The sequence below is a fragment of the Rhipicephalus sanguineus genome, chromosome 1 (assembly GCF_013339695.2).
Source record: "Rhipicephalus sanguineus isolate Rsan-2018 chromosome 1, BIME_Rsan_1.4, whole genome shotgun sequence".
Taxonomy (NCBI): domain Eukaryota; kingdom Metazoa; phylum Arthropoda; class Arachnida; order Ixodida; family Ixodidae; genus Rhipicephalus; species Rhipicephalus sanguineus.
In genome coordinates, this window is record NC_051176.1 from 301036013 (window position 1) to 301053560 (window position 17548).

Below are 17548 nucleotides of genomic sequence, written 5' to 3' on the forward strand. Positions count from 1 at the left end.
CTTCGTTCTCTCGGATGTGTTTGTAGAATATCTCGAGAATTCAGGTCTCCCATGGCCCTACACAAATTGTACACGGCAATATGTCTTCCGCGACTTGAGTATGCGTCCGTGATATGGAATGGCATTGCTCAATCCAGCGGTAACACCATTGAACGAGTCCAGAAAAAATTCCTCCGCATATATAACCATCGCTTTGCTAAAAATGACTCTCGATCTCGTTCAAATACTGCTGAATCATTATCACTGCCATCACTTCACTGCCGACGAAATCGTTCTGATCTCTTATTTCTCTACAAGCTAGTCCACGGTATCATATCCTGCCCTATACTTCTCAATTGTGTTAATTTTCGAATTCCGCGTAAGTTAACCAGAGAGAACAGACCGTTTCATGTACCCGCCTGCTTCTTCCAGCACTCTACCGTTCACAGAATACAAAGTCTTTATAATATTAACTTTCTTGATCTTGACGTTTTTCATAGTCCACAATCATTGTTTTTATTCGAGCTTTGCACTGTTTTGACATAGTATGGCACAATGTACAAAGTTTATAGTTGTATATGTGCAATCTAATTTTTTATTCCCCTTCAATATTTCTCATATTGTCTTATTTTACTCCTCCCCTTTTGTGTTCATTTCTCTTTGTCTACGTGTTTTTGCTCTTTTTATTTCTGAAGACTGTCTGTATTGTATTGTTTATGTTTATTGATTTTTTTTTTGCGTGCGCCTGCACAAAGACCTCACGGTTGTTCCTGGGCACGTTAAATAAATGATTGATTGATTATTATTATTATTATTATTATTATTATTATTATTATTATTATTATTATTATTATTATTATCATTATTATTATTATTATTATTATTATTATTATTATTATTATTATTATTATTATTATACGCGGTTGTGCGTACTCGTCGGGCACCGAAAGCCTCAAGTCCGTCCAGGCCCTAATGTCAGCCCTAATGTCAGCCCTTCCGCGAGAAGCCAACAACTGTGAGGAAAAGCCAACTAACTGGGGTGGTTCACGCTGCCCGACGTTCGATGTATAAGGTGTCCCAGCTATTTTTGTTTGATGTTGCCGTAGATTTTCCTGTGTATTGACGTTGTAACGTAACGGCCAGCAGTTTTTTTTTTTTTTTGGGGGGGGGGGGGATGAGGGATTTCTGCTGGTGGGCTATCTCCAACAGAATTCAAGCATGAACGTGTAATGTTAGTGTGCTTTATTGACAATGTTGGGGCAGGGCATTGGAGGAAAGCGTCAATGAAAGCTCTTGAGAGGTGCCAACCTGTTGCAACGATGGCAAAAGTGATCTCATAGCACAGAACAGTAGCGCAAAGAATCACACGGACGGCGACAGGTAAAGACGGGACACAGCGCTGTGACGGACTTAGCGCTGTGTCCCGTCTTTACCTGTCGCCGTCCGTGTGATTCTTTGCGCTACTGTTCTGTGTTATGCAATACCGACTAGCCCATCAGTCTGCCCTTTTGATCTCATAGCTTTCACATGATGCTTCATCCACGCCATTCACCCGACCTCGCTCCTTCTATCGTATTTTCCCTAATCTAAAAAAAAAAAAAACAAAAACACCCAAAGCTTGAGGCACTGGGGTTGCCAGGTGGGAGGGGGTGTGCTACGCCCTCCCCCCTCAAAATTTTCAATTTTGCATGTGTATATGTATAACATATATCCACGCACACATACAAACGCACGCACGTACATAAGGTATGGTTGACCCCCTCCCCCCCTCCACCGAAACAAAAAATATCTGCCTACGTTACTGGCTAGGAGCGACGATTTACGAGTGTGTTGAAGTGCTACTGCCAAGGAGTGGTATCACCAGAAGTCGGAATAAGTTTTTTAAGGAACTTAATAAACTGGAGGACAGATGTCGCAAGTGCACTGACTTACTGGAGAAATATGTGGAATATTGCGGTAGTTATAAACAAGACAGACGTTCAGGGTAACACGAAGGCTTGAAATGATGAGAAATCGTTGAACAGAGAATGACGCTGGAGCCGACGTTTGTACAAGAGGACTTGCCTTCGTCAGGTCCTGACGAAGACTGGTCCTCTTGTCGAAACGTCGCGGCTCCATCGACATTCCCTGCTCGTCGACTTCTCGTCACTGCGGTAGCTGTAGCTATTTAGCTATTTTATTTCTGGGTAACACTAAATACTTGGTATCCTTGGAGGAAACTGACATATCCTGGACCTCGATATGAGAAAAGTAGATTGAAAAGACTAACAGCGCTCTAGATAATTGGCTTAAATATTTTCTACGAACTAGATTCGTTTTCGTGTGTGTCGGGACGTGATGATACAGAAGATGGTCACGCGGCAGCGGGACGTCACGGCGTTTTGTTGACCATGGTTTTGGCACTCGCTCCGGCCCCCTAGGTTGTGCGTCATGCTGCTCCTCAGTGTGTGGCCAGATGCAGAAACATAACAGAGCACCAAACGAGTTGGAGCAAGTGCCATAATGCCGTGATATGCTGCTCCCACTTGACCACTTTCTGTGTCGTGAAGTCGCAACACACACGCACACACACAAAGGAAAGGAAACAAAGGTTTGTGTCAAATCTGTTAAAAACTATTTAGGGCACTCTATGGTTGTCTTTTTTTTACTGGTTTTGAGGTCCAGAACCTTCATTCAACGCCAAAAAGTCAGAAATGTCATGTCATTGCTTCTTCAAAGGGGCTATGACTCGGCGGTCCGATTAATCTCAGGTTATCATTGTAATAGCGTATAAGTGTGGATCAATAGCGTTGCCAGGGGGTGGGGGGTCAAACCACTTCCGCAATATTTAAATTGTACATGTGTGTATATACACGCCCACATGGAAACGCACACACACCCGAACATATATAAAGAGTTGTTAACTCCTCGAAGAAAATTTCTGGCTACGCCCCTCGTCCGGATATGATTAGTAACGCAAGAAACTGGCATCTCAGTGCATATATTAACTGTGGGGGTGCTATCATCCTCTGTAAAGTTGTTTGCGCCTCATGGCGCATGCGCGTCTGCGTATTAGCCACAGTTAGTTTTAACAGCCGCCGAGCGAGAAGTGGCGCTGTGCTCGCACAGCTGTGGGGAAGATAGGGAAACGGCGTAGCATGTTCTGATTGAATGTGGAGATGTTCACCCAGGTGTACGTTTGGGCACGGGCCTACATGAGGCCTTGGGTTTTAGGGACAACAATGGAAAGCTGAACACACCCGCGATTGAAATAAGTAGGAGACACTTGGAGTATTGGTGGCAGAAAATTAGATAGAAAGGACAAAAATAAAACGTGGGGAAAATAAGGACATTCTGCCGTAAAGGGCAGAGAACTGGGCTGTGAGTCTTTTTTCTGTAGTAAGATAGATTTAATCGAAGTAGAGGCACCAGGCCAACATTAAAAAAAAGAAAACAGGTTTTTTTTTATTTGTCGAGCCCGGTGTCACACTTGTCACCGCCCCGTTATAAAGAGGACGCTCATACCATCCACCCATCCATCGTAGGGTTAGCGCGGTGGCGCCACCTGGCGGCAGCGAGGTTGGGCAGGCGTACAAGAAACAGCAGCGAGCTCTTTGGGGTTTGGCGGCGTGCGTGGATGGATGTCTCCCGCGGTGGGTCAGTGGGGGACGATACCACGGCTCGTTTCCCGTGGGCCCCTCGTTGTGAGTCGAACATTGGCGACGCCGCATTCGCGGTGCATTGCAGTGGCGTAAATCATGGGGGGGGGGGGGGGCAGGGGGTCCTGACCCCCCCATTTGTGTTCAAGCTGGGGGGACACCCCTTGCAAGTGTCCCCCCTCCCCTTCCCCCTTTGAGATTTGTCTTTCGAACATCATATTGCTTGCCATTCCGGGGTCATTCAGACAAGGAAGGAAACTTCTACCGGTATCTCATGTCACGCTAAGACAATGGAATATTCACGGCATGGATGAAACGCATGACGATGTCGTATACAGCTTCAAAAGGAAGTAATTGATCAATTCGGAAAGGCCATACAAAAGGTACTGAGCATTCGAACAGACTACGCTATAATCATAGATTGCACGCAGGAATATCTTGCATCGAACAAGAGAACACATGTGCGCGCTGTCTTGACGAAGACCTGAGCCCAGTTGAGGTTTTTCTAGGTATTTGTAATCTGCCTGATACAAAAGGAGACGTTACTGCGGAATGGAATGGAATGGCAAACGAACGACGGGGCTGCCAAGATGAGCGGGAAGATGTAAAGCAATTATAACATCGGAAAATTCCAATCTCGATTATAACATCGGAAAGCTCCAATCTAGTAGCCGGTGATGTATCCAACTTTTGTCCGGAACTTGCCCTTCTGTACAGTCCATTAGAAGCAGATATGGACTCGATACGACGATAAAACAGCATCGGTATAAACAAAGTCGTGTCTTGCGTGAGCTTGTTACACGAAGAACACTGCAATCTCAAATCCGTGGACGACGTGACGTGGCAGCGGTACTCCAGAACATGCACACGTCCACCCAACAATATTTGAAGTATAGGCAGCGTTGCCAGGATTAACTTGCTGATGCCAGACTCTTGCTAGGAAGCGGAGCTATCGTTCAATGCCATGAGAATACTGAAGACATGGCTGCGTAGTACGACGGGGGTAGCACGCCTGAACTGCATGGCTCTGGCACATGTCCATCAAGACATTGTAGACCTCATAGGGCTGCCATAGTTGACGAAAAACTTTGTCAGCGGGAACCAGAACTCCGCTCCGTTTTTGAACCCTATCTAAATATATATTGAACTGGAGAGCGATGGGAAGTGGGGATGTGGCTTAGGAAGAAGAGGGCAACGGTTTGGGCATAGACCTTTGTTGTTCCGGTGCTGTCCTGTGTGTCACTTATCGCTGCTGACAATACTATATATATATATATATATATATATATAAAGTAAAGAATTATGCTGGTCACACCTTAACTCTGTAATAGAGCACTGCATGGGCCGAGACTCGTTCAAGTTTACCCGCCCGAGCCCGGCCCGGCCCGACCAGATATCGGGCCCGACAGAGGCCCGAGCCAATCATCTCGGTGGTGTTGGCCCAACACAGAATAGACCGCAAGGCTTTTTAAGTGGCAAATATCTACGCACGCTTGGCGGATGCTTTGCTAGCAAGTATACCTTAACCTACGGTACTTTCTTGTAAAAAGGGGCTGGCTCACCGTGGAAACAGTTGAACATAGTCGAGATCATCAAGAGAGTTTTGTAGCAGATATTGTAGGAAGAAACGTGATTTGCAGCTTGAGTTCGGTTTCAATAAGGAGCGCAATAAGAACAGAGGGTAAAGAGAACGGAACGCTCTCTTCGCTTTGTTTTTATTGCGCTCTGTATTGAAATTTAAATGGGCACGAAAGTGAAACAGTGAATCGGCTTAGATTGATAAACTGTTCTTTGAGAAATGTAATGTCGTTAATTTCACCAACACAGATGCATTAATAAAGGCGAAAATCAAGGTCACAGTTTCATTTTTAAGTTTCGCGCCAAAATCTCCACGCGTGACAACACGAATTTTAAAGCGTATTTTTCGTATTTTGGCGACTTTGGCTTGTCTAAATTTCCTGAAGCTTCGTATGTTAAGTCTATGGTCCCCTCGGAAGACAATGCACTTCATTTTTACCGAGTAGGAACTACGTCAACACCGTCATAGTCTATGGCGTTTCGCTGTTTGGTGCGGGAATTTCAAGGTGGCGTCACCACCCGTAATTTCTTTTTGCGCGTTTTCTCCCTTACCATGCGTCTTCTCGCGGCAGGCGTGGTGATTTTGAATTGTGAAAGGGTAATTTACTAATACGACAAACATCGTTTTCCCCTTAAGTGTCCCTTTTAAGCGGCTGTAGCGACAAAGCCAGCCGTGCACCCTTCCGGATATGTAGCACATATATATTCATCATGGCGGCACCTTGCCACATCAAGAGAAATAGAGGAAAGAAGCCAAATTTATTAAGTTTGGTTAACAGAGAGCTGAGCTAGTTGGTAAGTATTCATTCTAAAAAGACAGGCCGTGCAAAGTCGGCGTTTGTGGTGTCCTGACTTCTTTCTAGTGTCCGTGTTTGCACGCCCTGTCTTTCTAGAATTATTACATTTGTTGTAAATGCACTACCCTAGATAAAAATTATAACGAATCACGCGCACCACGTGTACATTGGAAATACGTATAAGAAGCCGAATAGAAAAAAGAAAATAAACTATTTGTCATAGCATTCTTTTCATATATCACACAACTGTCATTATATACAGTCTATAAGTTTTCGTGGCATAGTTTGTAGTTTATCTGTTCGCATGTTACTGTACAAAAATAAAATTATAAAGATTCTGCTATAAGCACACCATGCGCCGTTGCATCACATGTCCTGCCGCGCTGAAGTTTCTTGCACTACTTGCGCTGGCCGCTGGGGTGCACATCTGCCTTGCGAAATGTGAAGGCGTCGGCAGTCGTAGTTTTTAATTTCCACCACTGGAGCAAATTTAGGATATCTTTTTTAAACCTCTGCAGAATGAAAATAGTTGTCCAGCGCATCCTTTCATTTGTCTCGTTCCCGAACCTTGTGCCACTCTTCAATATTATCTATAAATGCCTCTGAGGGCTTCTCCTTGCAGTTTTAAACAGTGTTTGTTATGCACGGCTTGCAAAGGGCTCTTTTTTTCCATATTATAATGGTGTATGCCTTCCTAACAATGTTGTGCCAGTAGAAGGTGGCCTCCGCTGGTAAGACTACACTGGTAGTACTGGAAGTAGGCGGACGAAGTGATTGCGATCTATTTTCGGGGTTCATTCCAGTTTGGTAATAAAAACGTGATTAAGCTTCTCGACGCTTATTTATCGGGTGCATATGATTCGAGGTAAGAGGACATCACGCATCGTGGCATTCGTGATTCTTATTTCAAGCCAGATATTTCGTCAAGCGAATATACTTTGCCTCTAAACATGAATATGCATGTTTACTGGACTTATGCTATTCCTGCACATTCCCACGCTGTTGTGGCAGTATCACGTAGCTCGCGCACTACATATAGCGCAGGGGGTCTCAAACACGGTCCGCGGACCTCTTTCTTGCGGCCTGCGGCCCGCACATGACTGTCTTCGTCCCATTTTTTTATTTATAAGTACGTTCTTGAGCTACACAGGCATGGCAGGTCTAAAGCATTTTTTTTTTCGTGAGGCACCGCCTGCAGCCACCATGTATTGGTGCAGAACCGTGAAACAAAGCTCTTTATTGCAGAATTGGCGTCCAGGCTTTAGTCATTTTTGAGACAGGTATCGATATGTTGGTGGAATCTTGCCGCCGAATACCCTTCAGAAATGATTCATATATGAGATATTAAAAATATCTTTCAAATGGCAACGTCAGCTGACATCGGGTACAACCTACACCCCCCCCCCCCCCCCGCCACTCCTACCTTCGTCAATGTCCTGGCCCTTGCGGAAGTAAATTTTCGTGAATGCGGCCCGTTAGCTGAGGCGAGTTTGAGACCCCCGATATAGCGGAACAAGAAGAAAGCTCAGACGTTAACAATGTGGGCACACAAAGCAGGCTGTGCATGCCCATCTTGCGTCACATGACCTCTGGCAGCCGAGACGGAGCCACGGAAAAAGAATGCCTTTATAAGGATTTTATGCAACGAAACTCGGCGCAGTCTTTTCGTTTTAGTGGAGAGCTGGAATTTTCAAGAACGTTTCCCCGCCTTGGAGCTCCGTGATCGCACTTGCAATGTTAAGTTATAGGTATAAATTCATTATATTGCATTTATTACGGCGATTACATAATAACGTTCGGGATATAAAATAATAACGAATGCAAATAAAGTAAAGAATAGTGAGATGTTAACTACATAAGCGCCTGGTCTATTTACTTTTAGCTCGCGCGTTTCAGGTAAATCAATAGCCCCATATGCAAGAGTCACAAGAAGATCAGTACTTGTCGCTCATAAAACTTCTCCAAACAGCTTGCCCCACATAATAAAAATCGTTTTGTCGAGATCAAATGTGAAACGTGTATGTACGCGCAACGTATGAGGAACACACTTGAAGGAACACTAAAGAAAAAAAAAACAATTGTTCTATTATCAATAAATTACTCTCAAAATTCCTTAATCACCACGCTCGCTGCGACAGTAGTCTTGGTAAGCGAGAAAACGCGCAAAAAGAAAATGTGGGTACCGACTCCACCTTGAAAATCGTGCAACAAACACCGTGATGTCATAGATTCTGACGGCGTCTACTGGAATCTACGTAGCTCCTAATCGGTGAAAGGTACATTGACCTCTGAGAGGGCCATAGACTTAACATCGCAAGTTTCAAGAAGCTTCGTTGACCCATTGTCTCCAAAATACGGCAAATACAGTTTGAAATCCGTGACGTCACGCGCGGAGATTTCAGCGTGAAATTTAAAAATTTAACTCTGCCCTTGATTTTCTCCTTATGATGGTGAAAATGATTACATTCGAGTTCTCAGAGTACACTTTATCGGTCTTAACCGATTCATTGTATCACTTTAGTGTCCCTTTTAGAACTGAACAAAGTCCAAGCCCGGCCCGACCCGAGCCCGCCACCTCAAACCCGGGCCCGGCCCTAAGCCCGGAGCTTCAGACCCGAGCCCGGCCCGGGCCCGCCGTGAAAGCTACTTTACCCGGTCCGGCCCACGGGCCGGGCCGGGCCCGGGTTTTAGGGTAACCCCGAGCCCGTGCAGTGCTCTACTTTCTAGTTGACGACTTTGAGTTTGAGTTGAGTTGAGTTTATTTACCACATACAATTTTACAGTAAGTGGTTGGAACAGGGAAAAAAAGCTGCATGAAAACAGCTTGACAGTGCCCCACGTCCCAGATTCACTGTGGCAAACACGACGGCGAAAGCAAAGTAAATTTAAACACAATTCAAACCAACAATGCACATGCACATTGAAAATAAGTTCTACAAAAAGGAAATGTTATTATGGAAATATTTAACAAAGCATATTTACAATAGAAGAATGAGAGAGAATACGCACATTTTTACAAGTAATTTTGAAATTATTTAGAGTATTTGGCAAACAATAACACAGAGCCTCAAAACCGTAGTTAGTGCGTGGCCTCGGAACATGCCAATGTTCACAGTGTCGGTTTAGGCGCATAGAAGGATTTGGTTGCAGATTAGCTGAACCGCGGATATAACCGCGTCTTTTAATGGTATCAGACCTGAAGAAGATTAATAAGGAGTATTCGTAGAGCATGTCTAATTTGATTATATTATATTTAACGAATATTTGTGAAGTGTGGGCGTTGAAAGGAAGGTTTGCAACAGAACGTAGAGCCTTTTTTTTTTTTGTAGGATAATGAGAGTTCTTATGGATTGCTTTGTTCCATTACCCCGAATTAAGTTGCAATAACGCAGATGTCATGTAAAGAGCGCATTAAATACCAAAAGTTTTTGAACAACCGGTACTACACGCTGACATTTCCTCAGTACACCTAGGACCTAGCAGAGCTTATTGTACAAAAGATCCGTATGGTTATCCTATTTCATACGTTCATGAAGAAGAACGCCTAAAGATTTCGCGGTAGAAGACAATTCAATTTGGCTGCTGTTTAACACAATTATAGGAACTAGTGACTTCATTATGTGGGGACTTGTAGCGAAAAAGAACAGCTATTGTTTTGGAGCAGTTTATGAGTAAAGAATTATTAAGAGTCTAGGTGTATATCGTTTGTAAGGTTGAGTTAGCTACATTCACGAGATGATTTATGTTTGTACCTGAAAAGAATAGGCTTGTGTCATCTGCATAGATGGTGTATTGGGCTGAAGGGTCAACATGTACAATATCTTTTATAAATGTGATAAACAAAAGCGGCCCCAATATGCTGCCTTGAGGAACACCACATTTAACAGTTTGCACAGAAAAGATTGTCCTGCTTATAGATATGCACTGGTGTCTGTTTGTTAAATAGCTCTGGATTAGACTGAAGGCTACACCGCGAATGCCATAACACTGCAGTTTTACTAATAACGTATCGTGGTTAATCTTGTCGAAGGCCTTCGACATATCTAAAAATATCCCCAGTGTTATTTTCTTGGCTTCGATATTTTTTAGAATCAATTCTTTTTGAAATAGAAGGGCGCTTTCGGTTGAAAAATCTGATCTAAAACCATATTGTGATTGAGTTATAACAGAATGTTTGTTAAAGACTGATAGTCTAACATGAATAATTTTTTCAAGTCCTTTGGAGAAAAGTGGGAGAATGGAAATGGGCCTGTAATTAGTCAAAATTTTTATAGATTACCGTCACCTTAGGATTCTTCATATTCTGTGGGAAAATACCAGTTTTTAAGCAAAGGTTGTAAATGTGTGTCAGACATGGGCTAAGTAGATCAACAACATGTTTAATCGGTTCCATTTTTAGAACAATCAAATCCTCACTCTTAGTCATCTTGAAACTTTTAAATACTCTTATTACATCTTCTTTATCTGTTGGGCAAAAAAATATTGATTCCTTGAGCTGCACTGGTAATACTCGAAGGCACTAGTCTGATGTGTGCTTTCAGTTATAGATACGAAGTATTCATTAAATTTATTCACTAACACCTTACCTTTAATAAATTAATTGTCAACTACAAGTTCTAAGTTATTTAGAGCTCTACCTGGAGATATGACGGAGTGTAACTTACTCCACATTTGTTTGGTATCTGTTACGCCCTAAAACATGGAATAGTAATAATTTTGTTTTGCTTGCCGTTGTAATTTAATAACTGAATTTCTATGTTTTTTTAAACATCTTCAAATCATCTAGATTTGGGGTACTAGGAATACGTGAAATGATATCTTTTTCTTTCATCATTTTTAGAATCTCCGTAGTCATCCAAGGTTTGCGAGCACGCTTTGGTTTTTTGAAAGCCCTAAAAGGAAAACGTTTGTTGTAAACTGAACTGAACGTTCGCATAAAATTGTCATAAGCTAAATCAGCAGAGGACAAAGAAAATAACTCCACCCAATTCGTTTGCTCAAGTTCTTCACTAAAGTGCGAAAAAGATTTTGAATTGACAGGTCGATAATATATACCAGAAGCGGGCTGTCTAGGCTGATAATGGGATTTGGGGGCAATAAAGCATATAGGAAGGTGCTCACTAATAGCGGTAGATATAGTGCCTGAAAGTGTGGATTCAGAGGACAAGTTTGTTACGAACAGGTGTATTAGTGTTGCACTTGATTGAGTAATACGAGTGGGAGTGGCAATAAGATTTGATAAAACGACTGACACCAGAACATCGCCCAGCAGTACACAAACACAGACACACACGCAATGTGTATGTATGTATGTATGTATGTATGTATGTATGTATGTATGTATGTATGTATGTATGTATGTATGTATGTATGTATGTATGTATGTATGTATGTATGTATGTATGTATGTATTCATTTTGGACATGAAGATCGAGGGGTCCTGTACGACAGAGAATTGAAGAGGATAGACGTGCGAAATGCGGCTCATTAACGTTTCGTCTGGTGGGCCAGCCTTCGTCAGAATCGTTAAAAGGCCACATTTCGCATATATATATATATATATATATATATATATATATATATATATATATATATATATATATATATATATATATATATATATATATATATGCGCTGTCGGCGGCGGCGCGTTTGATGACATACGCGGAAGTGCTTTATAGGGCCGAGCTGCAAAACTCTTGCGAATGCTGCGGCAGCTGCAAATCGATTGCTCAAGGTTGTTTTCATCGGCGCTTCTAAAGCCACCCGGTCGTTTGGCAAGAAAAAGGGGCACGCAACCGGCAGGAAGTATTCGAAGGCAATGAAATGAAAGTGGGTCGTGCTCTGTTCTCAGCGTGAGCTGGACACTTTATAACGATGCCTCAGCTCAAGGTTCGAAGACAATGGCGGGACGCAATTACGCGCCACATCGGCGGCACCCGAAGGTCCTGCGCGCGCGCCTTGAAGGGCCGGATGAGCTCGTTGCGGGGCTCGGTTGCATGTAGCTGGCTTCCGGCAATTCACGTCCAATGGGTGGACCGAAATTGAGAACGCGTCGACGACTCGCGCGCATTTGCACGTGCTATTTTTCTCTATAACTTGTGTACTACCCTCTGTTAGTTTTCGTCGAGCGTGTAGCCAAAGTGAGCCTTCACAAAAAAGAAAGAAGAGCTAGCAATGAGAGAAGAGCTCGAAGCGCTCGTTTCACTTTGCTATGGGCCGTTTGTTGAACCCGAGGCGAGTTCTGGCAATTATCATCTTCCACGCCTTCTAATCGGAAGACAACCGTAAACATTAGGCCGTACGCAGTTTGTATTACTTCAAACAAGGCTTAACGGTTTTTAATGATTGGAACGAAAGGACAAAGAAATGTTAAATGCAAGGGCAGAGCGAGCAAAGATACGTAAAGACGTATTTACGCTCGTCACCTCTGTATGGAAAAGCATGAACAGGTAATCGCAAGGAAAGGCAAATCGGCCATAACGATATAGCGCCACGAAGCTCTGATGTAGAACACGAGATGGAAATGAATCTCTGACTTAGGTGTGGAAACGCAGCATTGTGTTTGATTAAAATCTAAAGTGGATTCGTGACAAACGTGTGATGAAATGGCTATCATTCAAAGACCATAGTCTTCCAATATGACCATGTTACCAATCATTAGTCGATCGTGTAGTCTTCCAAGATGGCGAAATAAATAAAATGTGGACAAAAATTATGAAGTTATAGACACGAAAGCGACCGGGAGAAATCGTCTGAACGCAATTAGAGCCAATGTGCAGTTAGTGAATCAACTGGACTGAGTTATGCGACTGTTGAAGTTTTATGATAATATATATATATATATATATATATATATATATATATATATATATATATATATATATATATATATATATATATATATATATATACACACACACATACACACACGAGCAGGACATGCAGGGCCGTCGTCTGCCTGTAAAAACGGAACATAAATTTCTAGGAGTCGTGCTAAACATGAAACTGACGTTTGTATCACATATCAAATATATTAGAAACAAGTGCATAAAAGAATGAATATTTCAAAGGTTTTGTCGCGCACAAATTGGGGCAGTGACAGAAAATGCCTCACGAATCTATACAAGAGCCTTATACGCACACGCATAGACTACGGGACCGGTCTATCAGTCCGCCACACCCAGTGTAACGCGTTACAAGTAACGGCGTTACCGGTAACGCGTCATTTTTTTCACTAACTAAGTAACGTACCCGTTACTATTTCGGAACTGTAACGAATAAAGTACTTTCGTTAACATTTTTCGGTAACGTGAGGTGTCACGTTAATCGTTACCTTTCATTCCAGTTATACTCGCAGTCTTACACAAAATTCATTCGTGTTCAAGGAGCGCCTTTCTCAAAGCTGGCCCGACGTTATTTTGCCGCTGCGTCGGACTGCTGTCGGCCCGCCAAGCGTTGACAGAGCGATAGTGCGTGGGGTCCTTTTTTGCGCAAGGGAAATGGCAATGGGGAGCAAATTGTCGAAATTTCTTAAATGGATTTGCTATATATAGTTTCGGCTACCTTGCTATCGAGGTTCAAATTGTCGTTGATTTGTCGATGAAGCGAAGCGTAATGCGGTCCTTAACCGTCAAAAGCGAGCTGGCGAGATCTGCTCGACTTGCAGTTATCAAGACTCGGTATCACCTCCACCACAACGAAGGATGAATTCTTCGCAAATGCCTTCTGAACATAATCGCCAAATGAAGATGAGCGACTGTCTCGGTACCTTTGGTGCCGCATGGCATCGCCATGAGTGGGCTCAAGGAAAACTTTCCGCGCCTTCACCAGCTAAGTGAATACAGGAGTACCATATATAGTGCGTCCATCGAGCTCCTATATTTAGCGTAGGCGCGGACGTATTCGCTAAGAAGCGAGTCAAGTTGTCCGATGACAGCTTTGAGATGCAGCTGTTGCTTATATTCAGCGGTTTGTAGTTACATTAGGAAACTGTTCCTGTACTTCTAGCACTATTTGTAAACTTCGTATTGAGAATTAGTTTTGCTTCTTGCTATATGCAACTGCTCCTACGTTTCTGGTTATTGAACTCCTGAGCAAGCGAGGGTGACCTTGAACACTTCCACATACGGAGTCGCAATATTTGCGGCAATTATACAGGTCAAATGGGGAAAAAAATGTTTATGCATGTGCGCAAATACTTTTCCTCACATTTATCAATGAGACCTAACAGATAAAAATGCCAGGGAGTGTCTGTTAGGTCTCATTGATATTGTTTCTAATAAAGAAAAACGAGCCCTTAAAGTCTTCTTCTTTCCTTCCCCACATTTATGCCATATAAGCATTATTTTATTGCTACAAATATTGCGCATTGATTTTGGTAGTAGAAGCACGCCGTCATAGTTACTGCAAGTTTGTTCAGTGATGTTTTCGTTTCGGAGAGCGTTGATGATGAAATAGATTACTTTGTGTTTGTTGACCCATTCCGAAAAATAGTTTCCCCATGTGCCACAGAGTTAGAAGCCATCACATGTAACCAGGGGCGTAGCCAGAAGTTTTTTCGGGAGGGAGGGGGGGGGTCACCTCCTTGATCTGAAGTGGGGGTCGGGCAGGCAGATGTGATTGAGTGTCATTTTGTGCTTTGTATGCCATGGTAAAAAAAAAAAAAAACTTTCGCGGGGGGGGGGGGGGGGCACGGGCCCAGTGTGCCCTCCCCCCCCTACGCCACTGCATGTAACTATACAGGCCACTTTAGAAGATACGGCACATTTGTGCAAATTATTCTCGTTTAATCAGTATTAGTGGTAAAATTTTGGTTTGGGTGAAAACTTTAATGTGACATATAAATATGGATTTTATAAAGTAGCTGTTGTAGGTTCTTGAGGCGAAGACGCATTGATTAAGATTTATGACTATGGAGTAACGGCGGAAGTAACGTCCGTTACTTTTTTTCGGTAACGTTAACGGTAATGTGTTAACTTTTTTTATTGGTAACGCAGGGCGGTCACGCGTTCCTTTTTCTTTAGCGTAACGAGTAACGTATTTAGTTACTTTTTTTCGGTAACGAATAAAACACTGCCCACACCAAGCGCTTTGAAGATGTTGGATCCGGTCCACCATCTAGGCATCCGCCTTTCTACAGGCGCCTTCAGGACAAGTCCAGTACAAAGCCTTTACGTAGAAGCAAACCAATGGTCACTGAAGTTACAACGATCATATTTGTCGTTCACGTATTTTCTAAAAATAAACGCAAAACGACAAACGTCCTGCATATATATGCTGTAAACGATCTGCCCAGCTCGCTCTTCTTCGCTCCATAACCGTCCTGCAATGAGAGAGCCATACTCTCTGCATGTAAGAGCTCTTGCTGAAGAAATGAACGTCCCACTTCTCGAAAACCATCTGATGGCTCCGGTTGAACAGCTCCCGCCGTGGCGATGGCAGCTTATAAACTGTGATTTGTCTTTCATAGCAGTTACAAAGCACGCGCCTGCTCACATATCCGCAAGCACTTTCTTGAACTGCAACACAAATATTGTTGTCCTGAATTCTTCACAGACGCATCGAAGTCTCATGTTGGCGTACCTTAAGCAGCGGTCGGCCCAGCCCTGTCACATGCTGGCATACTGCACTCAAATGCAAGAATATTCACAGCAGACAGAGGCCTACGCGATAGTAGTGGCTGTTAAGCACAATAAACAATCAAACATGCCCAAGGCTGAAGTTGAAACGATCATAATCATCATTCAGGTATTTCCTAAAAACATACTTCTATACACGGACTCTTTAAACGTCGTGAAAGCGTTGAAAACTCTGAATAACCACAAAAATTCAGTAATCGTGCGGCTCTATTCACTTTTATGCACAATTTATTCGTCCCAGCAGACCGTTGTGATATGCTGGGATATCGAGGGCAATGAACTGGCTGACAGGCGATCGCCACATCTGCCCATGCGGACGGCTCTGACACGTCCAGGGAGGTCCCTGTACTGGACCTAAATCCCGCTCTGAGCGGGATTTAAGCACTCAAGTCACACTGGCAACACTCACTCAAGTCACACTGGCAACATCTATGGGGCAGTCAAACACAGAACAAACTGCACATGGGTCAACCAGACCTCCTCGGTAACTGGCCACAAACATAAAAAACACGTCGTACAGAAGTCACACTCTGCAGAATAGGGCACACGTACAGTACACACGCACACCTTTTATCCGGGGATGAGTCGCCCAGCTGCGATAAATGTGTTGAGCCACTGACCGTGTTGCATATCCTCCTACAATGCACAGAACTAGAGCCGTATAGAAGAAAGCATTTCCCATTACTTTACAAGCAGCACATTTCCATCCTGTAATGTTTTTAGGCAGAGAAACTTTCATTGAACACGAATCACTTTTAGAGTTTTGAAAAGATCTGCATACTTTCAATATCATATTTCCAGGTAATCCGTAGCACGGCCTCTCAACACAGGCTGCTGTTGCGGTATTTGCACTACAGAGAGCACCTGCTTCCCAACCCTTGGTCTCAAAGGAATTGACGTGGGATTCTTGCTAATTCATTATTCTTACAGTGTTACTTGTACGACCTCTCGCCACTCATTCTCATTAGGCTCACTCATGTCAATCTCATGCTTTTAACAACATAACAACTATATGTTTTACGCGCTTTATTGCGCAGAATTTTAGGCCCCCATACAGCCACTTAACACCATCATCGTCCACATGCCATATCATGTACTGGCGCTCTTGGGCCATCAGTGGCCCTTGCGCCATAAAGCACCATTTATCATCACATACGAGTGGAAATTTGATGATGGCGATTCTCGTATAGCGTGCAGAAAACTACAGCAAATTGAGCTAATTGATATGCATTCATCATGAAAATATGTGGACACACGGACGCATCAAAAGAGGAGACAATGCAAATGCAGTGCTTGTGTTGTTCCCTCTCACGTGTCCGTATGGGCACGTCTTACCTTCTTTCATGATAACTTAGGTATTTTTGCAGTTGCCTAAAAACCAAAGCCAACATGAAGCTCGGCAGTTGAGTGCGTTTAAATGGCAGGTGTAAGCGCTCAAGTCAATGCACCTGCGGTGTTGTCGTGCCTTGTCGACCTGTTACGCTAGTATGTTTAACGTTTCGTGCCGGAGTAATTAGATACACCCGGGTTGCGGGGGTCTTCTAGGAAGGAAACACAGAGGCCGTGCACGCGTTCTCAGTCAATAGCTTTCAGCGTGATGCCTGGCGCAATGCCTCACTGTCGCGACGGGAGCTCTGCTCGCTGACTTATCCAGTCAGCGTCGACTGAAAGTAATATCGCCGAAAGCGAATCGACTGAGAATACCACCTGAAGAAGTGTGAACGAGAAAAGCGTACAAGTGCAGCACACGCGTGTGGTGCACATCCTGCTGCGCCTACGATCGAACGGGCTCGCGACCACAAGATGTGAGGACTGCAATGTGGTTCTGACTGCGAAACGGCCGTTCGATATTTAAGAACTGCGCTATGTGTTTCGCATGGAAAGGCATGGTGCGAGACGGAAATTGACACTTCTG

General features: G+C 43.5%; 1 protein-coding gene across 3 annotated transcripts in view; it reads right to left on the reverse strand.

Moving 5' to 3' along the window:
* LOC119379373 (heat shock 70 kDa protein 12A) overlaps positions 1-17548 on the reverse strand; it is a 187328-nt gene that overhangs the window by 47241 nt on the left and 122539 nt on the right. The window lies entirely within an intron of this gene.